Here is a 12509-nt window from a genome sequence, read left to right on the forward strand (position 1 = left end):
GATCAACCAGGGCATACTTTACCAACATGTATGACCATTGGGTAATTGGTGCTTTTCATCAAATATATCCATTGGACATACTGCTTCAAGGAGTTGTATCACATGGTGAAAAGGCATACTCAAACCAAATGTAGTGTCTAACGGGTACAAAATTTCCTTACTCTCTCTTCTCTCTCCATCACATTCATACAATTTCTTTCTAGTTATTTCCAAGGGAATATAATTGGATTTTGCTAATTGAATATTCCATACTTTGTTGTATCCTAGAAGTGATTTGCCAATAACTCTTTAGCAAACTCATTTGATTGGGGCAAATAACACTTTAAGGAAACGATTCAAGTCATACCTCAAAGTCATCATTCAGTTTATTTTCTATATTTCTGCATTTACTCTAACAATTACTTCGATTTTTTTTTTAATTCGAAATGAACTCAAGTCACCATCAAAGAGAAAGATTACACCACAACGAAATGTGTTCATAGTGTCAACAGATTTGCATTACATATACAGTTATAAGCAATTGCAAATGACAAACATTTTAGTAATTCATTGTTCTATCCAAATCAGAAGTTTGCAATGGAAACATAAGGGTCTGTTTGGTATCTTATTTGAAAATTTTTATTATTTCTCAAAATATTTCTGAAGAACATTTCTTGAAAACAATTTTCTTTAAAACTCAAAAACTTGATTGGTTTGCTATTTAAAATTTTTAATTCTTACGACTTAAACTAGACAAAGAGATCTAAAAAGAGGGGATCGCAGGAGAGGGAGAAAGAGGAGAGATGATGAAAGAAAATAAGAGATGATTGAAGGAAAGAGAAATAAGAGAGAGGATCGGATAAGATAGAGAGGAAGATGAGTGAGGGAAGGAACTGAGAGAATAAAGAGAACGGATTGGAGAATAGACAAAAAAAGGTAAAAAAAAATTTATAAAAAAAAAAAAAAGAGGAGAGAGAAAGAAGAAAAGAGAGAGATAGATTTGGAGTGAGAGGGGAGGAGGGAGATAAAATAAAATAAATGAGTGAGTTTAAGTTTAAAAACTCTAAAAACTCACTTTTTATGCTTTTAGAGAATAGACTATGTTTTTTAGTTCAGTTTTTGAAAATAGTTCTACCAAACAAGTTTTTAAAGCCTAAAACTTGAAAATTGTTTTTGAGTTTAAAAAGTTGGATTCAAGTAGAGTACCAAACAAGCCCTAAGTATTTTATAGCCATATGAAAACGGCTTTAAGAGTCTAAGGACTGATACTTATGTACTAAGAATATGATCAACCAAACCATGTGAAAACGACCTTATGAGTCTAAGGTCAGTTATATTGTTCTATCTGGCTTTGATACCACATGTAAGCATTCATTGTCTACTAAGAACACACTACAAAAAATATGGGCACAACACATGATAAATTATTTGTGCCCTTTGAGGTCAAAGAGCACCAACATATGCGCCCATAAACCAATAGCAACAATGCAGTAACTATAATTCTATGTGTACTCTCTATGTGCGTATCCTTTGGTTAAAGGGCACAAGATAGCTGTTTGTGTTATTAAGGCAAGGCACAATAGAGCCTTATTTGTGCTTTCATTTTGACAGGTTTGACAACCCTTCTTAATTGATTGGGCACTATTTGTAATCATGCCCAATACCCTATTTATTTTTAAAAAAATTGAAATTGTTTTTCCACACAAATTACATCCGGGTTCGTGCCCACTCACATACTAATTATTTCAATCTATAGTTAATAAACCTTAAATTGCATCGGTTGAGAAGAAAATTGGAGGAAAAAAGGAAAAAACTTAATTCAAATTCACGAATTGGGTGAGGCATTAAGATTAGAGACAAGATCTGGAGAGAAAAATAGGAGTTTAACTAGGTAATATTAAGTGACTGAAGTTGTCTAACGTTTTACAAGATAACAGCATCTAAAATCTACCAAAATTGAGGTCCTCCTATCTCAATCTCCACATGAATATCATCCAATATTGGCGCCAACATATTTCTCTGGACAAGCTCCAATGCCACTTTTTCTGCTAGCATTATACACATACAAGCTTCGGTGTCATACCTTGGAAAGAACACCCACACAAATCTAAGCTCTCAACATCCTTGCAACATCAAACCTCTGAAATAAAAAAACAGCTAGACCCATAATTAATCAAATTAAAATCAGTAAAACCACAATATAGAGAGGACATAAATTCCAAGCATCGCATAACCTCTTATAAATCAATATGGAAAAAAAAAAAAAAAAAAATCATCTAAGTGCATAATTTCATACACTGTTGTTCAAATCAAATCTATCAATTTTAGAAAACCTAAAATACAAAATAAAATCCAATTTTCTCCACTGTGATAAGCAAGTAATAACAATAACACAACCTGAATTATCAGAAGCTTTACCCCAAACATAAAATGTTTCACAGAATAACCTCACCATTGTTTCCGTTGAAGGAACGAACGTACCCGCTTCGTGAAAGTTCCCATTTCTTCGGAGTCGTGGACTCAACAGAGGAGAGAGGGATTGACATCTAAAAGGGTAGACAGTCGATTTCGAGAGAGGGAGAGTCGATTGTGGGCATCTAAGTGGGTGAGGCTTGTTGGTGAAGCTTGGGCTTTTTTCAAAAGAAAAAGGTCAGAAATGAGTGAAAGAGGGAGAGAGATAGAGAGGGATTCGGTGAGAAATGAACAGAAAGATGATGGTGGGTTTAATACGAGAGAGAGGTTGGGTAACTTGGGTTAATGAGAGAAGATGGTTGGTTAATGAGAGAAAAAGAAGAAGAGGTAACAAATAAGAGGAATGCTATTTATACCATATTTTTATATCATATTTCTATACCATCTTAGGTAACATCTGATGTGGATAGTCACTTTATTTGAAAAATTTGCAAAACCCAAGGAAATGAAGGAGATAGACTTCTCGTATACTACAATCATCATTTAATTAACTAGTTTTTCTTAATTATTAGTTTATTAAATAATGAACTAAATTTAAAAATCTGATTAATTCAGATGATGTGGCTGTTCACATCAAATGTCACCTAAGATGGTATGAAAATATGGTACAAAAACATGATATGAATAATATTACTCAACAAATAAATATACAAAAAATAAGAGTAATATTATTCATACTATGTTTTTATATCACCTTAGGTGACATCTGATGTGGACAGTCACATCATTTGAAAAATTTGTAAAACCCAAGAAAATGAAGGAGAAAGACTCTTCGTATACCACAATCATCATTTAATTAACTAGTTTTTCTTAATTATTAGTTTATTAAATAATGAACTAAATTTAAAAATCTGATTAATTCAAATGATGTAGCTACTTACATCAAATGCCATCTAAAATGATATAGAAATTTAATATAAAAATATAATATTAATAACATTACTCAAAAAATAACAAGAGAGGGTGAGCGGGTTCAGAGGTTGATGTGTGGGTAGGCCACAAGTTATTCAAAAAATAATAAAAAATTAAAATTTGAGCCTATGTTCTTAAAAGCCGAGAAGAAAAGAGCACAAATATTATTTTTATTTAAATATACTAAATCAAAGGACACCAATATACTTCTCGTGTCCTTGTAAATTAATAAAAAATTACAGTTGCAGATATCGAGAAGTCACTTGCAAATTTCAATGATAGTACACACAAACTTTTGTGCACAAATTCTAATAGGCACAATACACTTTTCCTTATATCCTTTTGGACACAAACTAATGTGCCTTTTTATTTAAAGGGCACCTTTGAGATAATTTTGTGTTCAATAAAACTTAAAAAGCACCAATATTTATTTGTGGCATTGAAAATGAAAAGAGCACAACTCAATTGTGCTCTTAGCCTATTTTTCTTGCAGTGACACGATCAACCAAACCATTAAACTACATTAACATGATTGCATGTATTTGTAAAAGGACAGTGATGCTTGCAGGATTAGCCATCAAAAACCCTAAAAGCAGATATGATTGCAGCAAGCAACCTTCTTCACGGCTTGTATTGAAACCCTAACAGCAAGGTTCTTCCCTTCTCTTGCATTCGTAAACATTCTCTCAATAGGACAAGTACTTTTGAACGTAGCAATCTGAGGAGGGACCAAGCAGTTTTATCGACAAAAGACGATAACTGCTTCTTCAATCGTGGCAGCAGTTATGCATCAGTTTATAGAGTTTGAAATGTAAGTAGCATTGTCCTTTTACACATACATGCAATCCATGTTAATGTAGTTGAATGGTTTGGTTGAATGTGTTCTTGGTAGATAATGAATGCCTACATAGGCTTCACATGGGGACAACCTGCTCTAATACCATGAAGAAAGTTTGGGTTCTGCTATGAAACTAATTGACAAATGGCTAGTAGTCCAATGGCAAATGGCTAGTTTGGGTTCTGCTATGAAACCAATTGACAAATGGCTAGTAGTCCAATGAAACCACTTTAGGTTTATTTTCATCTCACCGGTTGAAAATTTACTAACCATCTTAAGAGTCAAATCAACCAAGATCATTTCGCACGTAGGTGCAAATAGGATTGAAGCTACTAACATGTTAAAAATTGACAAACAGAAGTAAATAGAAAAACAGCTGCTGCATAAATGCAACTCACGAAGTTATAGCATATCTTCAAACCAAAATTTATCAAAGTAGTCGGATGTGATTGCCTTTTTCTTTCGCTTCGTTCTTCTGTTTACAGACTGGTTGAGCTTTTTCATGTTTAAGCATGAAATTCTAGTTGTGACATACATAATAGAATTATTAGATCTGATGACAAAATGCGATATTTCTTCTTTTCCAATAACAAAGGGAGGCAATATACAATATTTAGTATGTTCATACAATCAGAAGGCAATGCCCTATAATATACAGAACATAATATATAACACATTACACAAAGATATGTGACAACAAGAAAGCTAGACTTATCAGACTATATTAACTAAGCATCGGACCATGCAAATCTAAGCCTTGGGAGTTGGGAGTTGGGAGTTGGATATTATTTGGACAGATGCTAAACAAGTACCCTCTAGCTATTAATATTGAGCTTCTACTCTTTTGTTGATATCGAAAGGGTTGAATTTTAACACAACGGGGGGTGTGCTGCAGTTTGGAGCAAGACCGTCATGTACTGCGATCTTCAGATTTTGATTTATGAATTAATTAAGCCCTACCCGGAATTTGCAAATAGTTGCGGAAGCTATACAGAGAATACCAAATAATATGTCTGAACTTGGTCCAAGATTATAACCTCCCTGTCTTTAACGAGCCCAGTAAATCTATGCCGTAAATGAAAAATGGTTTCGCATTGTCAATCAGAAATCGCAAATATTGTTAAGTATAATATCAAGCGGGAATTGTTATTAGCATTCCAAAAATCTGATTCTACACTCCAAACTTTCTATATTAGGAAAGAAAAATACACACTTGTGAGGAGTGTAGAATGAGATTTTTGGAATGCCAATAACACTTCCATATCAAGCATGATTGGGATTATCTTGTATCTCCAGGTTTGGAGACTCCAACGGTCCAAGTTTAGCCACCGTCATCAGATTCTGAAGGATATTTCTAGTGTTGGAATCAACATAGATCATCTAACACATATGCAACCTGGAAATTACAAACATATTATAATTTAACAGAAAAAACCTGCTTTAACCAGCTCATCTGAATAAAGGAAGAAGACGAAGAACTATATTAGATTTATCCTCGAACCTTCATTCTTCTTTTGACAAATCGGTTGAGCTTTTACTATGTAATAAGCTTTAAAGCTCGAACCTGCTTGGTGGGGGTGATATACGTATAGAAGCTAACAAATCGAAACATTACACAATAATACAAGGATGACGATTTAGTATGCTAATACAGACAAAAGTGCTTTATATTGACATACTTCTATAAAATACATAACATATTGTAGAACAAATCACACATACATAGACAAATATAAAACTGTTAACTATATTGTAATGTTGGGGAATTGAAGAGAAAATCAAGAAGAAAGATGAAGAGAAGAAAGATGAACACATAGAGTTTTAGAGAGAGAAATATGACTTGTATTAATTGAAAGAATGAAGATTACACATTTTATTTTTATACTAGTAAGCCTAACAACTCTAACCAAATACTAACAAACTTGCTAACTATATTTCTAACTTGAATGGAGACTTGAATGAATTAAAATATATTTTGCTTTCCAAAACTTTCTCAAGTTCTGTGCACCGCTTAACCATTTCATGATAGCAACAATTTCTTTTACAAAATGGTCGTCAATCTTCTACATTTCCTTTTGATATTGATGACTTGGAAAAAATGCTTTGGTCCAAGTATATTTTCCTACTGTGGAAAGCAATAAAGGATTCCCAAATGTAGTCACATATATAATGGGTATCAAGGTCAAATATTATCTCTTTATGATGATGCACGCACCGTTCTTTCACAAATGAACTCATTCCTTTGTCACTGTAGCAGTATTCATAAAAAATTGGAGAAGGATTGGCATTGACGCCAAGTTGCAAGCAACACTAGTGATTAACCACCGTAAGCATAGCCTTGCAATCTTCATCTTGCTCGCCATAAATTAGTAGAGAACACCCATCAAAAAAGTTCTCTTTGAGGTCGTCATCATCATCAACATACGCATCATAAATTGGTGGTAAATTCCAATCGATGAAACTAGTTTCTTTGACAGTGTGCTTTTCAAACATATTGTAAATCACAGCCATAGCCTTCAATCACAACAAATAACTTGCTCTGATGCCACTTGATGCAGAACAAGCCAAGGGTTCTTGGGGAGACGAGGAATGATAACTTGGGAATCACTCAACCAGGGGCAACGAAGCTCGCTCACGTCACTAATCGTGGATTCGCTCACATGACTAAGCCAAATGCTTGATTGAGGAAGGAGAAATCACTCACTTCAATTGCACAAAGCAAAATATATTTTAATTCATTTAAATCTCCATTCAAGGCTTTCTAGTACACTATTTATAAGCGTTTGCAAATTAATAGACTTTAAGTTTCCATGACACCCTTACAATATTTATAAGCGTTTACAAATTAATAGACTTCAAGTTTCCATGACACCCTTACAACTCCCAAAATAACTTAACAAATATTTAAGTAATTAAAATACAAAATCTTTGTTATTCCAATCTTTGTTATTCCAAAGCATATTAATGGTTTCAAATTGTTTTCTTTAACACATCAAACTCCCTCCCTAATATACCAGTGTGCCAAAACATCTTCATCAATGCAAATACAACTCCCTAAGTCACCGAAGCATATTAAATGACAATTGTTCCACCTAGACACTTAATTTAAAACACAACTTACGATGCATCAAAATTACTGCAAAACATTAAATCACAACCTAAGATACATGAATCTCAAATTAATAATTAACGGAATGGCCGAACACCAAAATACCAAAAGCCCCGTTGAATAAACTCCTTATGCACTACATCATGCACCCTTAATACTCCCCCTCAATCTCAACTGGGGAAACCCAGTTTGAGATTGGAAGAGCATATATGCAATCACTATTATGAAACTAGAAAACAGAACACAGAGTTGAACCATGTACAATCTTGCAAGTTTGAGACAGCTATATGGAGCTTTCCTTTGGTTTTTGTACCTGCAACCTATCCTGCCTTTGCCCCCTTACCAAAAGCACTATTAAGCCATGCTGCTCTAGCGGTTGCATACCTGCTTGTTTTGATAGCTGACCCTGTATCATTCAATTTTCTTTGTTGCAAATATTGCTGCCATTGTTTTATTCGAGACATTAAGCCTCTGATCAACATACTTCACTTTCTCATTAACCTTGGAAATGCCTACTGTCAATTTCTCTGTAAGCCCCACTTTCCTGTCAAGGGAAATGACATTTTCTGATGCACTTGCTATCAACCGATGCTTTGCATCAAATGCTTTAGCCTTGTTCACGACATCTTGTCCAATAGTCGAACCTTTTGCAAACATAAGTGATTGTCCACACCAAATATGATACCCTTTTTCCCCAAATATATTCACTGCCTCACTACAATGTATAGACCAAGATCTTAGGAAAGAACTATGTTGCACACATCCAAAAATCCAATATTCCTCTGCCTCACACATGAGTTTCAATCAAAGAGCAGCCTTGTATAAAGGAGTCGTAGCACACCCTCATGCCAGTATAACAACTTATTGCTTTACCCTTCGTGGGATTTACCGTCAGCAATCTCATTCAACTTGGCTTCGGCCTTTAATATTTACAAAAAAAACAGAAAATTAACAAACTATAGTGTGACATCGGCCTTAACTATAGCACCACGGGATTACCCATTGTGTCATTTACCAAAAACAACTTCTTTGAACAATGGCATCGGCCTTCACAATTTCAACAACAGAAAATCAACATCTATGTAGGATTACCCTTTGTGGGATTTACCTACTCATAAAACGGGATTATCCTTCGTGGGATTTACCATCAACAACTTTTTCAAACTTCATCTCTTTAAGAAACATACAACCGGACTTCTAGTAGATACATGCTACAACCAAGCTGGTTAGATTATGAAATTATAGGCTAAGATAAGCTTCTGAACAATTTAAACCCAATGACGAGACATCAGAAATTCAAGGACTTACACTATATAATCTTGAAACTAAGTCCCATTTGGAACAAATTATGATAACAATAGTTGTATTATCAAGGACTATGAGTAACTTCACCAGCAGAACACCAAGAATCACCCAATTGAAAGTAAAATCCATAAACCATTAACAAAATACTTATTCTGACGATACTGAACCCCAATATTAGAAAAACAACATGAAACTCAGAAAAGATCATCGAAAGTGAGATGATTGCATGCCTTAATTTGGATGAAAACAATTAATAGTTACATCCCAGAAGTAATTGTAGTAAGAAATCATTCCAATTCTCCAAAGAATTCAGAGAAAGTGATTGGAAACATAACCTTCACAAAAATCTTGAGCTGTCATTTTGTCAAACATGTGGACTGCACAAATTTTGAACTTTCCTCCACACCAAAAAAAAGGAACACTGATCAAAGTGGCAAAAAATAGAGCTCAAAGAGGTGATCTGCGAACTCCACCAAGAGGAAAGAAATAGACCGAAGGCACCAATGAAAAACACACCATAAAAAAATAGTAGCAAAAATGCACAATCTCCCACCAAGAAACCAACAAAGCACTCTTGACATTTCGTCGAACATATAATGTGCAAGAATGCACTAGATAACTGCTTCCAATTCATCGCTTCATCTTGAAACCCAGAGGAAAAACCCAGAAACAATTCAATGTTGGTGTTTTTCAAATAAAGAATCTAAATCAATTAAATACAAGGAACTACAATTAACATCACAATCAAATACATCATTGACTCTATAGAAGCAATTTGTAAAACTTACTTGATGAATTCATAGTAAATGGTTCTTGAATTAGCCTTCTCCTCTCTGGCAATTGGTGTTCAGTTTCAATAGGGAAAACTTCTTAATGAACATAAGAGTGAGAGGAGAGACCAAATCCATATATATCCAATTGTTGACAGTTTCCTCCTATTAAGGAAAACTGTCATCCCATTATGTGAGTGGCGTAAACCACTCCCTCAGAGTATTATTCCCAATCAATTTTGATATAAATAATTATATTATTTATCTCCTAATACATGTATAATTCTATTTCTTATTTAATATAATACAGATAAAATGATGTGGCAAACTCACACACATGGTAAAATCTTACATTCTCCCACATGAGTGCAGCCTCATCATTTCCGAAATAGTATTACATCCAATAAGGCAATAGTGATCACGGAATCATACTCATGTATACCAGAATTTTCAATAACTCTCCACATCAATACAATTACAGGACTATAGAAAACTTGACACAACCATTCTTGTACCTGCACTCTACAATCACTTAGTAATCATATCAAGTGTCATCATTGTAATTAGGGAATTGATGTGTGAAAACTTTGGTACCAATAAAGCTCCCACATTTTGGTCCTTTTAATGTCATAGACATTCCAAAATTTCTTAATAGTTTTGCAAAACACAGTCAATAATACTAGATCCAAGTGAAAATTAGTCCATAAGAAATTAACAACATAATGTAATTTGCTTACAAGAAATAAAACTCATCTATAACACAGATAAGTCCACTGTCTAGTTAACAACATGAAGAGTTGAAACAAGAAGAGAAAACAGTACCTTTCTCCCACATTCAAACTAGATCAAGAGGTGCATGTAGGCCCATCTTTGGCACCAATCTTTGGAAGGTTGTAACGTTCACCGCCTTCATCAAAGGGTCTGCAATCATATTATGAGTACTAATGTGCTCTACATCAATGACCTTATCTCTGACCTTGTCTTGGGACACTGATCAACCGAAAATTTGTCTCCCTTGCCAATAGGAACATCACCACCAGAACATGCTTCCATATTGAATCTCTTTAGAACTTTGTTTATATAGTTTTGTTGAGACAATCCCAATACTCTTTTAGCTCTATCTCTGACTATTTCGATGCCCAAAACATAATTAGCCTCTCCCAAATCTTTCATATCAAAATTGTTGCCTAACATGCTTTTCGTCTCTTGCAATAACTGAAAGTCTGAGCTAGCAAGAAATATGTCATCCACATAAAGAACAAGAAAAATGAAATTGGATTTCACCATCTTCATGTAGATACAATTATCAATTTTATTTTCAACAAAACCAGAAGAAGATACCACGTTATCAAATTTGAGAAACCACTGTCTCGAAGCCTGTTTGAGACTGTAAATAGATTTGTTTAGTTTACATACCAGATTTTCTTTCCCCCTTTTAACAAATCCAGGTGGTTGAACCATATAAATATCTTCATCCAAGCTGCCATTGAGAAATGCAGTTTTCACGTCCATTTGATGCAAGTGAAGATCAAAATGAGCTGTAAGAGCCATAATTATTCTTAAAGAATCTTTTGTGGAAACTGGTGAAAAAGTCTCATTATAATCCAAACCCTCATTCTGAGTAAACCCCTTGGCTACAAGTCTGTCCTTGTGCCTCTCAATTCTTCCTTGTGAGTCACGTTTGGTCTTAAAAACCCATTTACATCTTATAGGCTTAATTGTAGGATTAGGAGTTTCTAAGGACCACACTTTGTTTTTCTGCATTGATGCCAATTCATCTTCCATAGTTGTAAGCCAAAAGGTAGCTTTATCACTTTGCATAGCTTGTTGAAAAGAGGTAGGATCATCATCATCTCCCAAATCATATTCAACTTCCTGTAAGTAAACCAAACAGTCATCAGAAATTGTTGACTTTCTTGGTCTTTGAGACTTTCTCAGAACTGGTGCAGTTACTATGTTTTCTTCTTGTGGCTGTAATGGTTGCATATCAGCAATCTGAGGTGGAACTACATTGATTTCAGGTTGTTGAGTGGATGTAACCTGATTCTCAAAAGCTACACTTTGCATGGGAATAGGCAGAGATACGGTATTGCTGGAAGATGGCCCTTGTGTTTCATCAATGTCCTAAAAATATATGAATTCTTGGATTGATAGTGGAGTGTATTGAAATCCTCAATGAACTTTGCATTATTTGTCTCAGAAATTCGAGTATGAGAATGAGGACAATAGAATTTAAATCCCTTTGACTTCTCTGAATAACCCACAAAATAACAACTGGTCATTCTTGGATCAAGCTTCATTTCATTAGGATTATAAAGTCGTGCTTCTGCTCTACAACCCCAAGTGTGAAAATGAGCTAAGCTTGGTTTCCTGCTTGTCCAGATTTCAAATGGAGTAGAGTGAACAGATTTGCTAGGCACACGATTAAGAATATAGTTGGCAATCTTAATAGCTTCTCCCCATAAGAATTCTAGCAATTGAGAATGAGATAGCATGCTTCTTACCATGTCTTTCAACGTTCTATTTCTCCTCTCAACTACTCCATTTTGATGTGGAGTTCCCGGAGTTGTATATTGTGCCACTATCCCTTGTTGTTGGAGAAACAAGGCAAAAGGTCCCTTTTGTTGCCCATTTTCTGTGTACCTGCCAAAAAATTCCCCTCCTCTATCTGACCTAACAACTTTAATAGACTTTTCTAATTGTTTTTCAACTTCCAGTTTAAGGAGTTTAAAACAATTGAAAACTTGAGACTTTTGAGAAATTAAATAAAGATAAGTGAACCGTGAAAAATCATCAATAAATAGAACAAAATAGAGATTACCACAGATAGTCTTTGTTGGAAGTGGGCCACAAACATCTGTGTGTATTATTTCTAATAAGTTACTGCTTCTAGTTGAACCTAGCTTCTTAGTACTTGTGGTTTTGCCTTTAAAACAATCAATGCATGACTCTAAATCAATAAAATCCAATTCTGGCAACATACTAGCTTTCATCAAACATTTCATTCTATCCTTGGAGATATGCCCCAATCTCTTATGCCAAAGCATAGATGACTTATCATTAGAGAGCACTCTCTTAGGAGAAGAATTTTCAATATTGAAACATTCTTGAACATAAGTACATT

Source organism: Pyrus communis, chromosome 16, assembly GCF_963583255.1.
Source record: "Pyrus communis chromosome 16, drPyrComm1.1, whole genome shotgun sequence".
Taxonomy (NCBI): Eukaryota; Viridiplantae; Streptophyta; class Magnoliopsida; order Rosales; family Rosaceae; genus Pyrus; species Pyrus communis.